Raw genomic sequence first — 21,770 nt, forward strand, 5'->3', positions numbered from 1 at the left:
TGCATATCTGCCTATGGAGAGAGATGTTATACCTTCATATACAACTAAAGAGAAGTGACCTTTTCATTTTTGTTTATAAGCATAAAAAGGACATGTTTATACCTACTCTGGCCATGTGGATAATTCCATCTCCCCCAGAAATCGTTCCTATTATTTTTTATTGTAAATACGGGTTGATCTGCTCTTAAGTGGGATGAATAGAAAGGTATGTTCTACACAGTGACTTACCAAGCAATGCCAGCTTTATCTATTGCTGTTTATAGAAACGTGTGTGAGAATATGTGATGTATTTCCAATGGTCGAAGAGTGACTGAAGTACAGTCAGTTATTTGGGATTTCATTCCAGTGACCATCAGAAAGTTATACCCTGACTAACAATTCAGTTTGCATATTTATTGTAATAAGTCCCACTCGGATAGGGTTGTATAGTTCTTCAAGGCGTTTTTCTTTATATCAGCATCTTTGGTCCTGAAACGACCTTTGAGATAGACCAGACTGGTGATTATTATAATTTTTTAAGGAAAAGGAAACAGAAGTTCAGAGAGTTTAACTGATCTGCCCATGGTCACAGAATGCTCTTAAAAAGAAGGGCCATGGTACATGCACTTTTTTTATAGAAAGGGTTCAAGGGCAGCAATCTGTTTAGAATTTAATTTGATCTATAAACTAAATGCTAATGCTTTATTCTAATGTGTATTTATGTGAACAAATTTGAGACTGAAAATAAGAAAGCTTATATATTTTTTCTTGAAAATGAATGTTATATAAAATAGTTATCAAACCAGAGCTATTTCCCCTAATTTAATCAACCTCTCCTAACTATTTTTTTTTGTTTGTTTGTTTTTGTTTTTTGTCTTTTGTTGTTGTTGGTATTTCTTGGGCCGCTCCCGCGGCATATGGAGGTTCCCAGGCTAGGGGTCCAATTGGAGCTGTAGCCACCGGCCTACGCCAGAGCCACAGCAACGCGGGATCCGAGCCGCGTCTGCAGCCTACACCACAGCTCACGGCAACGCCGGATCGTTAACCCAGTGAGCAAGGGCAGGGACCGAACCCACAACCTCATGGTTCCTAGTCGGATTCGTTAACCACTGCGCCACGACGGGAACTCCCCCTAACTATTTTAAAGATATTTCGGTTTATAGTCATCTTGTCAAATATCTTACTTTGTATTAGAAATAATATGATAATGACAAAATTGGCCTTATCACATAGATGAATGTGTACTTATAAATTTTCTTTAAAAATATGTATCTATAGGAGATCCTGTCGAGGCTCAGTGGGTAAAGAATCCGACTGGGAACCATGAGGTCGAGGGTTCGATCCCTGGCCTCGCTCAGCGGGTTAAGGATCTGGCATTGCCGTGAGCTGTGGTGTAGGTCGCAGATGCGGCTTGGATCCCGCATTGCTGTGGCTCTGGCGACTACAGCTCCAATTGGACCCCTAGCCTGGGAATCTCCCTATGCCGTGGGAGCAGCCCTAGAAATGGCAAAAAAAAGACAAAAAATAGAAAAATACATATCTATATATTTCTACCTGTTTACACTGTTCTGTCAATCAATAAAATTGAATTCTGTAGCAAACTTCAGAGTTACCAAGTAAGAAGTATAAAATAATGGAGATAGAAATAAAGTTAAATTAATATACTAGTAAGTCTCTTTAAGTGTTTGTGTTTAATGTAATCATGACATATTTAAATATAAACATTCAATTCTTAAATTTATTAACTAACATTTCAAGTTCCTTTGATCACCTTATACATGGTCATGTAAAAACACTCCCTATGGAGCCATTTAAACAGATAGCGTATTTCAATATGTTACATTCCATAATGCCCCAGTGTATTTAGAGGTCTTATAGAAATCCTAATAAAAAAATAAATTAGTTAAAGTTGATAAGTTTGATACAAATATAGCCAACTTTTTATTATCTTGGGGGGAGACAGGAAATGAAATCCATAGATAATCCTCGAATTTTATTTTTGCAGTTACATTCCATCTGCTCCTCTGTTCATGCTTTCAGCAGAGTTGGTCATGCAGTCCCATTGCCTGAAATGAGTGACCTTGTCTGTCCTTTCCTCTAGACCAGTTTGAGGAAGAGGGGGAAATGAGGGAAGGCTGAAAGCAAAGGGAAAAGAGTAAAGAAAATGTGGAGTTTCCTAGTGGCCTAGCAGTTAAGGATCCCGCATTGTCACTTCTGTAGGGTGGTTCGATCCCTGGCCTGGGAACTTCCACGTGCTACAGGTGTGGCTAAAAAAAGAAATTTTTGTCTGACTTGTTCCATTACCTTCCAGCTGCTTTGTCACCTATCAAACAGAGTCAGGTGTAAGTGATGGCATATTTGGGGGGCCATCCAACATCTTGTTTGTTTCTTTGTTTTAATTTATGGGACTGCAGTTGACTTAACAATGTCGCAGTAGTTTCATATGTACAGAATTCAATTCTAGCTTTGGCGTTTACAGCCATGCCTTATGGACAAGTCCCCTAACCCCTGTGAACCTCAAGCCCCTCAAGTGCTTAAACTGAATTTCTAAAATCTACCTTCTAAATACATTATTTGGATTAGAACCTGTGTGCTTTTCCTAATATAGTGCTTTCGACATATTAGAATACCTAATAAAAGTAATCGATTTGTATTAGAATGATTAAATTGAGATTAATTTAGTCTTCCTTTAATAACAATTGGGTATTTGTTCAATTATAAAAGATTAAGGGAGGAGTTTCCGTTGTGGCTCAGCAGGTTAAGAATCTGACTAGTATCCATGAGGAAGGATGTGGGTTCGATCCCTGGCTTCACTCAGTGGGTTAAGGATCCTGTGTTGCCACAAACTGTGGTGTAGCTTGTAGATACTGCTGGGCTTGGATCCGGTGTTGCTGTGGCTGTGACTAGGCTGGCAGCCACAGCTCTGATTAGACCCCTAGCCTGGGAATTTCCATATGCCAAGGGTGCAGCCCTAAAAAGAAAAAAATAAAATAAAATAAAAGAGGGAAAATATTGCCCAGTTCCAGAATACCTGCCCTAATGCCTTCTTTCGCAAAACCTGTTAAAATGTCTGTAAGAATTTTTATTGTCTATGCTTTCTCATTGGAAATAGTTTGAAATGCAATAAGCATAGAATTGACAAAACAATCTCTTGGATGAAAGGGCAGGTAGGCGAACACCGTGTTCCAAGTGCAAGGTCAAGATCCACTTACATTCAGTCCAGTGAGGCTCTCAGGACGGAAATGCTGAGTCTTAACTCACGCCTCCTTATTAGGTAACTGTAAGACTCACAGGGGGTGGTCAATGGCCGGAGGAGTCATCTTTTAGAAAAATAATGTGTAGAGATGAGAATAAGGAGGCTAGAGAGAGTGAGGAAGGAATGATAGAAAAAGGAGACAGAGGAAGAAAGGAAGAAATAAGAAAAAAGGGAAAAGGGAGAGGGAGTTATGGTAAGGGAGCAAGTAAGAAAAGAGAAAGCATGATTTGCCTAATTTATGTAATATCCCAAATCCCTCTTGGCCCTAAAAAAGCAGCCTTGGGGGGGTATTTCTACTCCACTCTTGACTTTATGGTCTCTTAGCAAAAGCTCAGCTCCAAGACGGTGGATGATGGTACTGATTTTATTAGACAATAATCACTAGAAAAAAAAAATTTTTTTTTTGCCCTATAAAAGTTTTAAGAATGCTCCTTATGGAAACTTAAATCATAACTCCATACTAATTTAAAGTATGGAAGGGGTGAAAGTACACTGCATGCAGGGGTTGAGTTCTGTTTGTCTCAAGGCACTTGTAATACACAGAGCTGGGCCATGGATGCTGATTCCTCCAGAAGCATTCAGCTGCCCTGGGGTGTGACAGTGGACACGCATCCTTACAGTGGAGCCAGAGCACTACAAAGAAGCTGTGATTTATGAGATCCCGGACTCTTTAAGCACAAAATCAATAGCCCCATTACCCCCGTGGGTCCAACACTGTGTCCGACGTTCCTGTTTCAGAAACTCCTTTGAGATGTGATGGCCTTCAGAAAAATCTTTGTTAAATCAAAGTGTTTAACTTGAGAGATTTAACGACCTGGTGTCTCATCAGTTTGAATTAGATAATTATCTGTCACAAGGAGCCCCTGGAGAGAGTAACATAGGTTAAGTATAGTTAATTGAGCAGAAGAAAAAAGAGAGATGGAAGGGTTTTCCTATATCACAGCCAGGCTACCATCTGCAATAGGATTTCACAGGAAGCAGGGACCATGAGAGGACATAGGTCAGCTACTGCAGAGAAACCTACAGAAAAAAAATGATAGTAGCAAGCAAGCCAAAATTGGCACAGAGTGAAGAAAAAAAAAAAAAAAACAGTGCCAACTGCCCTGGCCTGGATGCAGCGTATTCATTCCTACCCAGGTTCTCACAGTGGAATATGAGACCAGCGAGCAGTTATAGATCAGCAGCAATCACACAAGTCCTGGAACAGCCTCCTGTGTGATTTCCGAGGATAATTAGATTGCACGTCCTCAGGAAGAAAAATAAAAATCGTGTAGTTAAGCTCTCGGTGTTTTTGAACATCTTTCCTCCTATGTCCCTGCGAACTTAAAGAGAAAAGAATGGCTCATCTTTCCTTGGAAAGCAGTGCCATCCCCATTCGTAGATATGTTTCCCTGGTCCTCCCACTAATTACGACTGATACCTGTGGACATCTTCTGGCAAACAGACACAAAAAGGCTCTGAGAGGTGGAGAGAAGGAGGCGCATGAGCAAGAGATCTGAACACCTGAGGGATGGCCTGGTACTGAGTTTCTCAGATGTTGTAGCCACCTTGTGAATCCAGACCGGGGACTGAAGAGGCAGGACCCTTGGAAATACCAGCAGGTGCAGACAAAAAAGACCCTCCCCAAAAGCCTGGTCTCACCAGTTAAAATGGCAGGAAAGAAACAGCCTTTCAAGATAATAACTGTTAGACAATCACCACTCCAACCAGATACACAAAACAAAGTCTGTGGCCAGTTCCAGCCCTTCCAGCAGAGCAGAGAGGAGAGCTTAGACTCCCCCCTGGCCAGCCTGTTGAGGTACCACGCCTGCCAGGGTGGTGCCTGAGGAGGTAGAGTGTGGAGCTCAGACTTGCATCACCTCCAGGTAGAAATAAGTGACAGCACCCCCTCCCTCTCTATAGCAGTGTCCCTGGAGACCACCTGGGAGCCGGATGTCCCCACCCACCTGGCGGTAACAACAGGGCATTCTCTTCACTAAGAGCGACGGCAGAGGAGGACTCTTGAAGCATGAGATGTAGACATGATCCTGAGTCTTGATACCACATTACTCAGCATCCCTAGGTTTCAAGGGAAAATCACTTCTTCCACCAAGAATCAAGCAGCTCTCAAACACAATGAAAAGACAGCTAATAGATGCACCCATGGAGGTGCCACAGATGGTAGAATAATCCGATGCATATTTTAAGCAGCCATCATAAAATATAACAATTACGATACTCTTGAACATGTGAAAATAAATGAAAAAACAAGGCAAAGAAAAAGATATAAAGAAAAATCAAATGGAAATCTTAGAATGCAAGAACCATAACTAGGGGCAGGGTCGGTGGGGGGGGGGGGTATGAGGAATTCCAAAAGCATTATAAAGCATCTCTGGGAGTTCCTGTTGTGGCTAAGCAGTGGCGAACCCGACTGGCAGCCATGGGGATGTGAGTTTCTTCCCTGGCCTCTCTCAGCGGGTTAAGGATCTGGCATTGCTGTGAGCTGTGGTGTAGGTCGTGATGTGTTTAGGATTCCTTGTTGCTCTGGCTGTGGTATAGGTCGGCCACTGCAGCGGCCCAGAAACTTCTATATGCCGCAGGTGCGGCCCTAAAAAGAAAAAAAATGAAAATAAATGAGGCTTTCCGCAGAAAAGAAAATCATGGACTTGGAGAATAGACTAGTGGCTGCCAAGGGGGGAGGAGGAGGGAGTGGGGTGGATTGGGAGCTTGGGGTTAATAGATGCAGACTATTGAAGGGATTAGCAATGAGATCCCGCTGCGTAGCACTGGGAACTATGTCTAGTCACTTATGGTGGAGCATGATAATGCAAGAAAAAGGAATATACCCATGTATGCGTAACTGGGTCACCATGCTGTACAGTAGAAAATTGACAGAACACTGTAAACCAGCTGTAATGGGAAAAAAAAATCATTATATTAAAAAAATTTAAAAATTAAAAAAAACCTCTGAACTTAGTACTATCATCCCTCTTTAGTTTTGTGAATCAGTTTTTTATAGTATGAAGATTAAAATTTTATTGAGAATATTTGTTCTCTTGCTCCTCATGCCTTTCTGTCTCTCTTTCTTATTAAAATGACCGCATTTGCAAGTGCTCTCACTTTATTTCCTTACTGAGATATTCTTAGGAAAAGCAAAAAAAATTTCTCCCTGAGAATGTACTTTTTTTTTGTTACCGAGATCATAAATTAAATGTGTTGGATAAGAAAATACATTTTTTACTATACTGTCTGTTCTAACTCACATAAATTATTTTGCAATACACCAAGGATATAGATTTCTAACTACGTCTAATTTTATAGACTTACTTATTTTACACCTATTGAGACAGAATAATGTAAACTATCTTCCCCAGTACTGTTTAATTTGTTTAGTCAAAATTCATCTTTAAAAATGGGTGAACCATTGTTTGATCTCTGACTTCTGAGTCTCTCAAAAAAATAAATGTGCTGGTTTTATTGTTGTTCAAAGAATAATAAACCACTGCTATACAAATTCAGCTTCTGTCACAAATACTTCCAAAGCAGCTTTGAAGAATCATCATAGGAAGGTTTTTTAAAACCCCTCAACTTCTCTCATTTAGTAACTTTTGAAAATTGCACAGCCAGTTTCGTATGAATCATTCCACAGAGGTGCGCACAGCGTTACGGACGCGGAACTATACTTTGGGAATAAAAAAAAACTTTCCATGGAAAGCAACAGCTGGAGATGAAAAAAAGTTACTATAATCTGACATGGTCCTGTTTTTTGTAAGCTTTTATAAAAACAAACTGTGCTTTCAAAATACTGTTATGTGTAATACATCGTGTATGTATATGTAATGTAGTTTGCTTTTACAAAAGCTTACAAAAATCAGACTTCTTCAGGTCTTAGTCACTCTGCACACCTATGTTTTCTCACTCACAAATACCTGATTGAACTCTAACCGTGTCATCTGCTGTGTAGATAAAATTATTCTTTGTAAGGTCCACATCATAGTTCATAAAGTGAATATACCACAGTATTTTCAACTGTTTCTCTGTATTTTTTTTTTTTTTTTTTTGTCTTTTTGCCTTTTCTTGAGCCACTCCTGCGGCATATGGAGGTTCGCAGGCTAGGGGTTGAATCAGAGCTGTACCCACCGGCCTACGCCAGAGCCACGGCAATGTGGGATCCGAGCCGCGTCTGCAACTTACACCATAGCTCATGGCAACACCAGATCCTTAACCCACTGATCGAGGCCAGGGATCGAACCCGCAACCTCATGGTTCCCAGTCGGATTCATTAACCACTGCGCCAGGACGGGAACACCTCTGTATTTTTCTTTAACCACTGTGGACACTACAGCAGTGGACATCTTTGTACATGTACATGTACATGTCTGCTGGCGCTGCCATAACAAAAAAAAAAACAGACTGACTTAAATAACAGGCAAGTATTTCTCCCTGTTCTGGAGGTTGAACTCCAAGGTCAGGGTACTGGCAGCTTTGATTTTTCCTGACCTCTCTTCCTGGTGTGCAGACGGCTGCCTCTTGCTGTCTTTCCATGGCCTTTCCTCTGGGTGGAAATTCCTGGTGTCTCTTCCTTTTCTTATAAGACCACTAGCCTTATCCGCTTATTGGATTAGGGCTCTGTGTCACATTTATGACCTCACTTAACCTCAGTGACCTCATGAAAGACCCTACCTGTCTCCAAATCGGGTCCGTCCTAAGATGGGGGGCTAGAGCTTTAGCATAAATTCTGAGGGACATAGTTCAGGTCATAGCAACAGGCCTTTCCCCATCAGTGCTTTTAGTTCTGCGGCGTAGTTTTCTTGAGGTGTTAGTCCTCCTCCAATATTCAAAATGTTATGTTTAATTTTAATGGATAGACGCTGCTTTCTAGCGAAGGTGGCAACACTTTGCTTTTCTGTTAGAAATTTTTCTTTGGATTGCCACCAGACGTAGTTCTTTTTATTGTTTGATTTTCTCCAGATGGGATGCTATAGCTTATTGGTAATTTAGCGTGCATTGTCCTTGTTGAGCGTGAACTGGAGTTTATTTACACTTATTTATTGGATATTTGTGTCAGATCACTGTGGATTCCCTATTATTATCTTTTGTCTAATTTAATGGAACCGTAAGCATTTGTATATTTTTTCAGTTTGCAATTATTTTTATACATTAGCGATAATAATAATGTCACCTATGTTATACTTTTTTTGTATCCCTTCATATTATAGAATTATTTAACAGGAACAGTTTAATATAAGGGATGGTTACTTAAAACATGGAATTGCAGTCATAACAGAGTAGCTGTAAGAGGTACCGAGAACTTCGAAGACTATAGGAAGAGTAGATAAAAGAGCAGTTATCACCCTTAGGGGCTGAGCTGGCCTAACGAAGGTGAAGCGCTCCCTTGCAGAGGTTAGATTCAGATTTTCTTGGAGAGAGCATATGGCCAACAGAACTTTTAGAAGTCCACCTTCTGAGGCAAGAGTTGGAAAAGTAGTCTATAAAGGCCATGTCATAAACACTGTAGGCTTCGTGGGACGTACCATCTCTGTCACAATTACTCAGTTCAGCAGTCGCAGGATGCCATTTCCTGGTACAACTGACGAGAGCTGTGGCTATAGCAAGGTCCCAGGGAAACTTTATTTACAAAAGCATCTGGCAGCTTGACTTGGCACGCAGGCCATAGTCTTCTAACACCTGCTCTAGCTCCAGGGTGTCTGAGAATTCTGTTCAAGGGATAAAGTCTCCCTGGAGGGACTTGCCTACAGAACAGCCTAGAGGGGAAAGAGGATATTGGGGGAAGCTGCCGGCTGCTCAGGGATGCTTGAAGCCTGAGGCCAGAGGAGGCCACCATGCTAAGGGAACTGGGGGCTTGGCAAGCCATGCACGCTGCAGGAATCATTTATTTGTCCAGTGAAAAATAAAATCCTTCAGGATTCTAATGTAGTTGAAGGATTTACGATATTTTCATTCCTTTAACATATCTGCCTCTTATGGCTCAGTGTTTATCAATAAATTTTGAAGTATTTATTCATATTGTTCCCATTTATATCCTAATAGATTTATTTTCAGTGAGTGCATTATATTGTTTACAATTCCAGATAAGATCCTTTTAAAATACAGTTCTAACTAGTTACAGCCAGAATGTGCCCAGTAGGTATTAGATACGTATGATTGTTTTGCCTTATCCATTCACTTTTACTTGGTAGTTTTATCATACCTTTTAAATTGCTAGAACTTCAACTTGTGTCATCTCTTGTATATTGATTAAGACAAAGAGTGGAGTTTGAAACTATATCTTACATTAAAGAAAATATCATTCTAACCTGAATTAACCGGGTTTTAAAATTAATAATGGATATTGACCTTTTGCATCAATTAAGACTTTTTTTCTTCTTCAAAATGTATATAAAATTTTAAAGGAAAAGAAGTTATTAAGTGATGTCTATAAATTGTTAATTTTTAAGTTGTAATTTTTGTTACTTTTTTTTTGTCTTTTTTTTGTTGTTGTTGTTGCTGTTGTTGTTGTTGTTGTTGTTGCTATTTCTTGGGCTGCTCCCACGGCATATGGAGGTTCCCAGGCTAGGGGTTGAATCGGAGCTGTAGCCACCGGCCTACGCCAGAGCCACAGCAACGCGGGATCCGAGCCGCGTCTGCAACCTACACCACAGCTCACGGCAACGCCGGATCGTTAACCCAGTGAGCAAGGGCAGGGACTGAACCCACAACCTCATGGTTCCTAGTCGGATTCGTTAACCACTGCGCCACGACGGGAACTCCTGTTACTTGTTTTTTTTTTAAAAAATACAGTTTTAGAATCATCATTTATAATTTGGTATATAAATAATGTGGCTATATACTAATAGTTTATTATGTAAAAGCTAAATAATTTTGGACTTATCCTGTAATTATTATTTGAATAATAAATTAGTAATAGAAGTAAAAAGACACTTTTTATATTTAAAATTCTTAAAATTTCTATCTTATTTTTAGTTGTTTTTTTTTTTTTTAGTTGATAAGGTATACTTCAGGTATCAAGAAGGAGGAAGTTTAAATGATTAATTACTCTCTCAGTGATGAACAGAAGTTATAATGTGTACATTCCATATATGCCATGTTTTCTATTAGTTAGCCTTTCAGAGCCAGTCTTCTTAAGATTTATATTCTGCATCTATGTAATCATAATCATCAAAGAGACTGTAACGAGACCTCATCAATTTAATTTAAATTTTCAAAAGTGCCAAGTTGATTGATCTTTTAAAGTGCCACAGGGATCTTGAAGGTAAACATCCTTTTCAGCATTATTAGTTTGATTTCAGTGGTACAGTGGATCCTGTGAGAGTATTATGAACATTGAATCCTACATAAAATTTTATATGCTGTTGCACTAAATTATAACGTATGCTTGAAAGACTGAAATTTAATTAGCACAATCCATGCAGGAAAACTGAGTCAACATAATAATTTCATAAGAAGTCTTTAAAATGTTTTGAATTATATGATTTAAAATTCATGTCTTTTCACAAATTAATTAAAAAATCCAGGTTGCAGAGGTCCTCATTTAAAACTACCTCAGTTAAAGATGTTGGATGATATGTTGGAAATATGTTGGATGAATTCAACTCTGTGATAATTAGTCAAACTTCTCCCCCATAATCAAGACATTGGCAAGTCATATTGGCACCAAACTTGATCTTGTTTCTCTATTTTGGGGTCCACAGACTTCCTCCTTGACAAAAGCTTCTGATGGGCAAAAGTTTAGATCGCTGACAGATTTTACCATTAGAATTAATGGATGTTTGTTTATATAATACATGAAAGGCCACCTTGTAGTTGGTTCATGTTTTAGGGTGCTAAGGTAAAATAGAAACAGTTATCCTATGTGATTTTAATTTTCTAGAAATAGGTAGCAAAAACGTTTAGTGTAAGGAAATAGCCTTCAAACCAAACCAAATTTTAGTGTTTGTCATGAAATAGTAAAGGTGCAGAAAGGAGAAACAACTTCAGTTATTTAAATAATTCAATAATGTTTTAATCTATGTCAGTATAAAGCATTACTGATTAGCTATGGGATAATTAAGAAGGCGAAAATGAAACACAGAAATATCACACAGGTAGAAGCAAAGGGAAGCAGCTGCCACAAGTGAGTGTGAGAATTTCCGATGAGTAAAGGTTGGGAGAAGGGACCCCTGGGACCTGGGACCCAGACCTCACAGAAAGGACTCCAGCTGGCTGGCACTGTCATCTCTGAGAGCACCCATGGGGCTGGCTTTGCAGTTGTTGGCAAACTGAGAATTGGAATGAACTACTCGTGAAGAAGGGGTGAGGGGTGGGGAGAAAAACAAAGAATTAAAAATATGCTTCAAAAAAGATGCTGACAGGAAAAAAATGAAGCAAAGGGGAAGGCTCTGGGCTCCTTCTTCCTTCTGCAGGCATCCAGGCTCCTCATACCCAGGATTCTTAGAAAGAGGGACTCATCTGGCAAAGGACAAATAGGGTTTGCAGAGTCATAGCCTTTTTATCAGAAAGCCAATAATAGAGAAAAGTAGGTTTGAAACAGGGCCAACATTTAACAATTACCTAAGAAAATTTAATGTTCTTAAAGCCAAGCCCAAACTTTCAAACATCTCTCTGTAAAGTCATTTCTGTGACAGGTTGCTGCATTCTCTTTTCTAGCTCAATATGGGAGTGTGTCTAGAAAATTCTGGGGGAGTGGATAGTTTGGCTTTCATTGCAAGTTTCCTTTCCGCTGCGAGTGAGAGTCTCTTCTTGCTTTGTGTGTTGGAATTATTTGATATGATCAGAAAATTTCTCTAATTTGCTTTAACGTGATTTTACCATTGTAATATCCACATTGCTGCATGTGAGTATTTACTTTACCCGGAATTTAAGTGCAGTTCGATGTGCTGTGGAGGCATACGTTTTATGTACTATCCCCTGCACCCCTCAGTGGGGGTGGGCAGTCATCTCCAACAATGCATTGACCAACAGTTATTTCCCTTCCTGCTTTGTAATGCCTTTCTAACATAGGTCAAAAACAAAAATAGGTGTGAGATGTTGAAACAGTTCATTCTGTTTGCTTGGCCAAGCACTACTCTTGGTTTTATTTTTCCCTATGAATTTTAGGATAAATCTACTAGTTTTCTGAAGAAAATGCAGTTGTAATTTTGTGTGTAATTCAGATTAACTTGGGAAGTATCTTTTATTTTCGCAATTTTTAGTCTTCCTATGCATATGCATCTTAGTTCTTATTTTACTTCTTTTCCTTCAGTAATATTAGTGAAGTATAAGTATATTTCTTAGTTTTGTTCCTTGGTGAATTGGGAATTGTATCCTTTGGTATGATTATAAATGACATTTTAAAATAAAATTTTCGTTTTGTAATAGCAGGTGTACAGAGGAGCAGAAAAAAGTAATAAGGTTGCCGTATGCACTCAGTCTGGGTTCCCCTCTTATTAATATCTTCCAGCACTATGGTACATTTATCATGATTAGCTAACCCATGTTTAATATGTTGTTATTAACGAAAGCTCACGCAGTCTCAGATTTCATTCATTTTCTCTAGTGTCTGTTTTCTGTTTTCTGGATCATACTCAGGATAGGAGGTTGCACTTAGTTCTTAAGACTCCTTGGAGTTCCCGTCGTGGCGCAGTGGTTAACGAATCCGACTAGGAACCATGAGGTTGCGGGTTCGATCCCTGGCCTTGCTCAGTGGGCTAAGGATCCGGCGTTGCCATGAGCTGTGGTGCAGGTTGCAGACATGGCTCGCATCCCATGTTGCTGTGGCTCTGGCAGAGGCCGGTGGCTACGGCTCCGATTCGACCCCTAGCCTGGGAACCTCCATATGCCACAGGAGTAGCTCAAGAAAAGGCAAAAAGACAAAAAAAAAGAAAAAGACTCCTTGTCCTTCTCTGACTCGTTTCCCAGACCTCGCTTGTTTTGATCATCTCAAAGGTTTTGAAGCGTGCTAGTTAGGCACTTTTAGAATGTCTCTCAATTGGTATTTGTTTGATGTTTTTCTAAAGATTAAACCAGAGCTGTGGGTTTCTGGGAGGAAGACTAGGGATATTAATGCCATTTTCATGACGTCGTGTCAAAAAAATGTACTGTCAGCATGACTATCATGGCTATTAATCTTGACCACTTGGTTTAGAGGCAGTGTTTTGTCAAGTTTCCCCACTGCAAAGCTATTCCTTTAAAAAACCAACCAGTCAAACAAAAAACCAGTGTCCATTACGTAGTTTTTGGAGGAAAGTCACTTTGTTCAGCATACAGTGAAAGGGTAAGGAGTAATGTAAAAAAACCCTTAATTAAAAATTGTATGCATTTTTTAAAGGTTACTTTCCATTTACAGTTATTACAAAATACTGGCTCTGTTCCTCGTGTTGTCCGTTACATCTTCGAGCCTGTTTCACACCCGGTGGCTTGTGCTTTCCACACGCCCCTCATTGCCCTTCCCGCCAACTAGTAGCCCTAGTTTGTTCTCTGTGCTTGTGAGCCTGCTTCTTTTTTGTTATATTCACTAGTTTATTGTATTTTTCGCATTCCGCATATAAGTGATATCAGACAGTATTTATCTTTTTCTGTCTGACTTTATAAATGGCATTAAAATTGGATTTTTACCTTTTGTGGTAGATGGGAATACTTTCCAATTCTAATTCCAATAGTTTGTGGATTTTCTTTTAGTTTCTCTGTAGACAATCATGTCCTCTAGAATATATCCAGCTTTATTTCTTCCTCTTTCCAGTCATTATATTTTTCTTTTTTCTCTCGTATCCTGCTATGCTGACTCATCCCCTTCGTAAGGGGTGAATTTTTCCATGTTTTTTACTTGAAATGGAGTGATTCTACTGTTTCATGTTAAAGTATGCTTTTGGTGCACATCAATATTTTTATTAAAGTACGGAAGATTTTATTTTCTAATTTTCTAAAAGGAATTTTTATGCCCTTGGCTTTTTAAATGAATTACGTCTGCTATATTTTAAATGAATAGTTTTCTGCCATAGTTGAAGTAAGTGCATTTGTTTTCTCCTTTGATCTGTTAATATGGTGATATAAGGCAAAAGTTTCCTCAATACTTGGCCATAATGTGTGTGTTTTCCTGACTCCTTAAGTAATATTTTCTTTAAAATCATCACTTCTTTTTCGTAACTGAGATTGATGGATAATTTTGATCTCAACTTTGTTTTTAATGAATATTTTCGTAGGTTTGTAAAACCCCCACGGAGTTTCCCTCCTTTTCTAATCTCTAAAGCTATTTGTACCATGTAGGGAACATCAGTTCTTTTTTTTTTTTTTAAGAGAATTTATAATTGTCAGGTTTGTTGAGTTAGTGTTTCCATACAACAAAATTTCTTCCTAGTGTACAATTCAGTGAGTTTTGCCAGATACACAGCATACAGTTATGTATCCACAGCCGCAATCTAGAGAACACTTAAGGTAGATTTTAAAAAGCCATAGGCCAAGATACTCCAGTGGGAAAAGAGTGTCTTTTCAGCCAGTGGTGCTGGCACAGCAGGATATCCACATTCAAAAAGAATGAAGATAGCTCTCTTCCTCACCCCAGAATATGGATTTTACTCAAAGTGGATCAAACATCTAAATGAGAGAGTTAAGACTATTAAACTCTTAGGAAAAAAACATAGTTAGAAATCCTTTGATCTTGGCTCAGGCGGTAGTTTCTTAGATATGACACCAAAATAGGTAAAATTGACTTCATCAAAATTGAAAACTTTGTACCTCAAAGGACATCAGTTCTTTTAAAGGTGGTAAAACTGTACATGACTTTAAAACATTTAAAAGTTGGTAAAGGTCTATATCACCATAAAACACTGTTACAGGGATTTATTTTTTGTAACATGTCTTAAAGTTTGAATTCTTTCATCTTCTTAAATGATTTCAATCTGTTCAGGATTTTCCTTCCTTCCTTCCTTCCTTCCTTCCGTCCTTCTTTCTTTCCTTCTCTCCTTCTTTCTTTCCTTCTCTCCTTCTTTCTTTCCTTCTTTCCTTCTTTTTCTTTCTTGTCCACACCCACTGTATATGGAAGTTCCCAGGCTAGGGGTCAAATCAGGGCTATAGCTGCCAGCCTACACCACAGCCACAGCAACTCAGGATCCTTAACCCACTGAGCGAAGCCAGGGATCAAACTCACGTCCTTATGGGAACCAGTCGGGTTCATTTCTGCTGAACCACAATAGGAGCTCCCTACCTTGAATATTTCTTTATTTACTTGTTCATTGTTTGTCTTCTTTCCTCCTATTTCCTGTGCCTTGTTCATGGATGCATTTCAGTACCCTGTGATATCTGACATATATAGTAAATTTTCCATCTAGTTGTTGAATGAATGAATAAATCATGTCATCATGTAAAGGTTAAGAGCATGAGCTCTGCAATAAAAGAAGTTCTAGGTTTAAAGGAGATCCTCTATTTTCTAGTGATGTGGTGTTAGCCAACTTGCTTAGTCTCTTTAAAAAGCATAGATATGCATCCGTGAAAGAGGATGAAACATAATGACTTTGTAGGGTTTTTTCAGGATTAAATTAGATAATACAAACTAGAGACTGAACACAGTGCTTTAGTAAACTTAAAAAAACTAACTTCAGTTATTATTGGTGTTATTATCTTATTTATATTTTGTTGTCAAATACGGAACGATTAACAAGGTCTGATGCTCACTGTAAATAAGTGACAATCTCCTAAGAAATTGAGGAATAGTATCTAATTAAATGCAAAATGATAAATGCTATAAATGGTATAGGTATAGTGCAGGAACTTGGTTTTGTTCATTATAATAAGTAATAGTGGGGAAACCTATTATTTTTAATATTTATAATGTCATCTGGTTATCTTGTCTTCTATATAATGCAAAACAGACTGTACTTCACTGGATGTCTGAAGGTATGGTTATTATGAGGACTAGTTTTAGCATTTCTAGTTTTAGCATAACTTCAAAATAAGTGAATGGCAATGATTTTGCCCAAGAAACAATATGAAAAGTACTATCAGATAAAAAGCCTTTCCAAAAGGTATCCAATGTATGGGTGAGGTTTTAATTTCACCTTCGATTCCTCATTCTCTAAACCTCACTCTTCTTCTTTAAATTTGATGTTTAGGTAAACTGAGGCTTAAAAATGTTAACGATCGGGAGCTCCCACTGTGGTGCAGTGGGTTAACAATCTGACTGCAGTGGCTTGGGTCCCTGCGGATGTGCAGGTTCAGTCCCTGGCCAGGTGTAGTGGGTTAATGTATCCAGAACTGGATTCAGTCTCTGACCCAAGAACTTCTATATGCGGCCGGTGCAGCCATTTAAAAAAACATTAAAGGTCAAATTATTAAGTCCAAGCAAAAATGTTCCATTTTAATATCCCTCTAGAAGATATGATAAAATTGAGTGGATTTTGTTCAGAAGGAAAACAAAAAGTAGCCTCATAGACCAAAGTCGAAACAAATGCGCTCTAAATTTAGGTTTCATGCGTGATGCAGACTGTTGCCTTTGGAATGGATTAGCAATGAGATCCTGCTGTGTGGCGCTGGGAACTATGTCTAGTCACTTATGACAGAGCTTGACAATGTGAGAAAAAAGAATGTATACATGTGTGTGTAACTGGCTCACCATGCTGTACAGCAGAAAATTAACAGAACACTGTAAACCAGCTATAATGGGAAAACATAAAAATCATTATATTAAAACAATGCAAAAAATAAAATAAAATAAATAAATTTAGCTTTCACGAACTTAGCTTTCGTACAGTCAACTGACTGTATGAAAAAAGGCAACCAAAATCTTGGGCACTTGGAAACCGATTTTCAAAAAGAATTTTTCTTATATCAATATAAGCAAGTTAAAAGATCTAAATATATCTTCATGTCCACCATATGTTTAATAGCCCATTGGTAACCCGAGGAATGCAGATAAGAATTTCGTTTTTAAATAGAAAGGAGAAATTTCTAACAGTGTTCTAAGGGTTTCTTTGTCAAAGTGACTATTTCACAATCTACTTTTTAGAGAACTTAGGGCATTCTGAAGCCTTTTGTCTCAAAGTTTAGACTTAAAAGTTGTAGCAAGACTTCCACAGTTGCACTTAATAGCAAATTGGTAAATGTTTGGCAACTACCATATGTTTATGTCAGAGCTCATATTGTGTTTTTCACATTCGCTAATTCCACATTCGACTTGAAATGTGGAGAGGAAATGTCCAAATTGGGAAGATGGAAAGAACGTGCCTGGCAGAGGCACCAGAATGTATGTGTTCTATGAAGAGAGAACACAGTTTCCAGGAAAAATCAGTTTTATAGGGTTTCTTGGAGTAATTGTAGATGGAGCTAAAAAGGTAATATAATTTGTGGCCACATTATAAAAGAACGCTGTCTTACATACATCAATGTCACTCTTGGTAATTTTGTATTTATGCATAACTACTAAGGCTAGTCACATGTCTGACCTATGAGTAATGAAAAATATTCATAAACTAGAGATCACAATTATACTTCTACTGCCAAAAATTATTGGTAGTTTTAAGCCAGATAATCCACCCCACAACAGCACTTTAATTCATGTTGGTGTAGCTTAAAAAGCCTTTGATTTCTGTGATTGGATTTAAGGCATGATGTTTATATTTATTCATTTATGTTTGTTTGCAGGCATTCAATATATGTTTCAGTTTTCTTATATGTTAGGCACTATGCTAAAGCTTATGGATATAAAGATGGATTGATTTCATTGCCTCCCTAAAGCAGTAAATTGGACAAGAGGAGATAGAGAAAGATAAATGCATATCATTAGTCAGGTTATAGGATTTTTACTGAAGAACATGCAAATAACTATGGAATTAGCAGGAAGGAAGCACAAATGTATCCGCATAGCAATGAGAAGAATCTTAAGCCAGGATTCTGGTTAGTTCAAAACTTAAAAATGCTCTTCCAGAAAAGGGCGGAGCTGCCTTTTATTTAATCTAAATGCCTTATTGTTTATGAAGATATATACCGCATTCTCTTCTTTATTTTTTTAACTTTAATGTAATTTTAGATTTGCAAAAAAAAAGAAAAAATTGTTAAGACTACAAAGAGTTCCTATATACTCCAAACCCAACTTCTGCTCTAAATAACATCTTCCATTAATATGATACACTTATTACAATTAAGGAACCAACAGTGATAGGTCCATACCTAATACAGATTTAATTTTATCTCATGAACGTTTTCTGTTCCCATCTAGGATACCTCATGACATCTTGTTACCTGGTCTCTTTAGGTTCCGCTTGGTTGTGATAGTTTGTCAGAATTTTCTTGTTTTTTAACAATGGTGACATTTTTTTTAGAAGTAGTGGTCAAGCAGTCTCTAGAATATCCCTCAGTGGAAAGCTGCCTGAGGTTTTTCTCCTGATCAGAATGGGGAGGTAAAGATCATTCTTTACCAGGAGGCCGGAGAGGTAATGCCATTCTCATCATATCATATCAAGGGTGCAGGCTATCAATGTGACTTAACGGTGATTGTGGATGCTGACACTAATCGCCTTACCTGAGGCAGCATCTGTCAAGTTGCTACACTATAAAGCTGCCTTTTCTTCCTTCTTTTCATACCTTACCTTGTGGAAAAAAGTCACTATGCACAGTCCACGGTTAAAGAATGGGGAATATGTACATATATCATTTGAAAAATTTCCTGCATGGAATATTGATTATTCACTTGTTTATTTGTTGATTTACTCAACCATTTGTTATATCATTGTGAAGGCACAGGTATTTCTTTTATGCTTTAAATTATAACCTAATGCTATTTAATTTAGGTCTTGCACAAATTTCCCCAGCTTTGGATACTGGGAGCTCAATGGTTGGCTTCTGTGTCGTATGAACATATCCCATCTTTGAAGTTTTTGTTTGTTTGCCTTTAAATACTTTCTGGCATTGCCTATAGGATGCTCCAGACGCATTTTGTATATTCCCAGCACTAAAATCGGTCATTTCTCTAAGGAGCACTGGTTTCCTTTAATGGAAAAGAGTGTTAAAATCCAGGATCTAGGCATCCTCGCTCCTGGAGTGTTGTGATTTCCACGCCTTTTCAGCTGACAGAGCAAGGGTGGACATGTGCAGTGATGCAGTATGTGGTTATATGCATATTTGAATTGTAACTAAAGGGAACAGTGGTTATTTCAAAGTCCTTGGAACACTATTTGCTCAATGAACATTTTAGTAAATATCTTACATTTCTCCATCCCTGAACCAAAACTCATCGGAAGGTATGAGGAGCTAGAACATACATGAATGTAAACATACTTGAAAGCATAGTCTTGCTTGCATTGAAAATCATTGGTCCAAGATTGTGTTTTCTCTAAAATGTAGTTTTAGGATTGTTGCACACAGACAATGAAAATACATTAAATCACAGCTATAAAAGATACTGATTTTGTGAGAGCTTTCTATGACTATGTGTCTTCCCAAGCTTCTATCCAAAGACAATGTCCTCAGAAAAGTACACAGAGTTTAGTTTTTTCTTATTCATCTGTGGAAGCCACTTGTATTTGAAGTTAATGTCAAAGATGTCAGTTGAATTAAGTGTTTCAATAAGAGGATCTTCCAAGATAAGATCCGCCACGCAGAGAGATCACAGTAGAACCCTAGAGTCTTTAACTGAAGATAACTGATTTATGTAAAATGCAGGTGGATTAGACAGTTAGTAGGTGATCACACTGTTTTTCGTGGAGGGGGGAACTACCGTCATGCTGGCCTGTCTTGTTTGCAGGCTGATCCTGTTGTGTTTTTGATGTTTAAAGCTAATGGCTAAAGAGTGTAATTCCATTTAAGAAAGAGAACTGGCCCAAGTCTGCAATTTTTGCGGTTTATTTTCTCTAAGAAAATGATTGAATTTAAAATAGTATTGCTTGGATTGGGGGTGGGAATTGTAGATATTCAAATATTCAAAAGACCACACACAAAAAAAAGGGCCGTTCTTTCATTACAAGGATATTTGCATCATTCCCTTTTTCAAAAATTCTCTATTTAGTGTGTTCTGATAATTAATCGATCAAATAGCAAACATATATTGAAAATGCCAATTTTTCCAATTTTAGAGTTGATTGCTAGAGAAAAGACTTTAGATTTGATGTACTTTGGAGGTGCTAAGAATTGCTTTATATTATCATGCCAAATATCTATCTTTAATTTTCCCATAATTAATTTGAATTAATTGTTAGAAATTCAAATTAAGGCAGTTGTTAAATATGATGGAGATAGGGTTGTTTTTGAAAGACAAAGCTTTAATCTTATGAATCACTGAAGAATGTATTTTTAAAAAGTATTATTTACAGTGCATCTAGTGACATGGGAAACCCACTGCCTATTTAACTAGACTCTCTGACTTTCGTATGTAACCTTATCTCCTTAATCAAGTACTCTACACAGGATTCTCAGTTGGGTAATAAACTCTAAAACTGCAAATCCCTCTTACTTTCTTGAGACCTTTTGGTCAAGGTTTTATAGTATATCTGAACCATAAAAATGAATTTCTTTCTTCAATTTTCTCTCCTCTCTGCTTTTGCAAATCTTGATATAGTCACAGACTTCATGACGGATAACTGTCAAAAATATTGGTTGACTTGAAATATGTTATCGAACTGCATGTTCAGGATAATATCCAGTGGCACTTGCTCAAAACTCTAAAATATTTTGTGGCCACAAATTGCTTTTGTGTGTTTGGTAGCGCAGAGTTTGGTCTAACTTGCACGAAGATTGAGTTTTCAAGTTACTAAAACTCATTGCTTTTTCATATTAAGTACAGATTCTATTTTATGGTAAAATGAGACACTCAATATAAAACACTTAGCCCAGTGCTTAGCCTGTGGTAAGTGCTCAATATATATGAATGATCAGTGTTATACCATTTAATACAACCTTCCAAAATATTGACAATGAACAACTCTTTACTTAATAAAGAGCTGAAGCTTAGAAAAATTACTTTTCCATGGCGAGTAAATAACTGAACTTGGCTTTGAGCACAAGCATCTCTGACTTCCTGGCAGTCTAAAATATGCATGCCACACACAGGCAAAATTTCTAATTTTTGCCTTGTCAGGGCCGCACCTGCAGTTTATGGAGGTTCCCAGCCTAGGGGTCTAATCGGACCTGTTGCTGCTGGCCTACACCACAGCCACAGCAACGCCAGATCTGAGCCACATCTTCAACCTACACCACAGCTCACGGCAATGCTGGATCCTTAACCCACTGAGTGAAGCCAGGGATCGAACCCGCAACCTTATGGTTCCTAGTCGGATTCATTTTGTTTCCGCTGTGGCACGATGGGAACTCCAAGACTAATTTTTACATTATAAACATGGAATTACGCATTTAAAAATTTTTTCTTTCCTAAATGCTTGAGCTGTTCCTGGAGGACAGTATTCACATGGTGTGTCTTTATCTGCCAACCATAGATCAAAAGTGGGGAATGACAAAATCATGGTTATGGAGGGGAGGAAGTTTCCAGCTTTTCACGACCTTCATCAGTATGTGGTTCTCACTGTTCACAAAAGAGCAGGGAACACGGGGCTGTTCCACAGCCTGTGTGTTCTTGAAA

Source organism: Phacochoerus africanus, chromosome 12 (genome assembly GCF_016906955.1).
Source record: "Phacochoerus africanus isolate WHEZ1 chromosome 12, ROS_Pafr_v1, whole genome shotgun sequence".
Classification (NCBI taxonomy): Eukaryota; Metazoa; Chordata; class Mammalia; order Artiodactyla; family Suidae; genus Phacochoerus; species Phacochoerus africanus.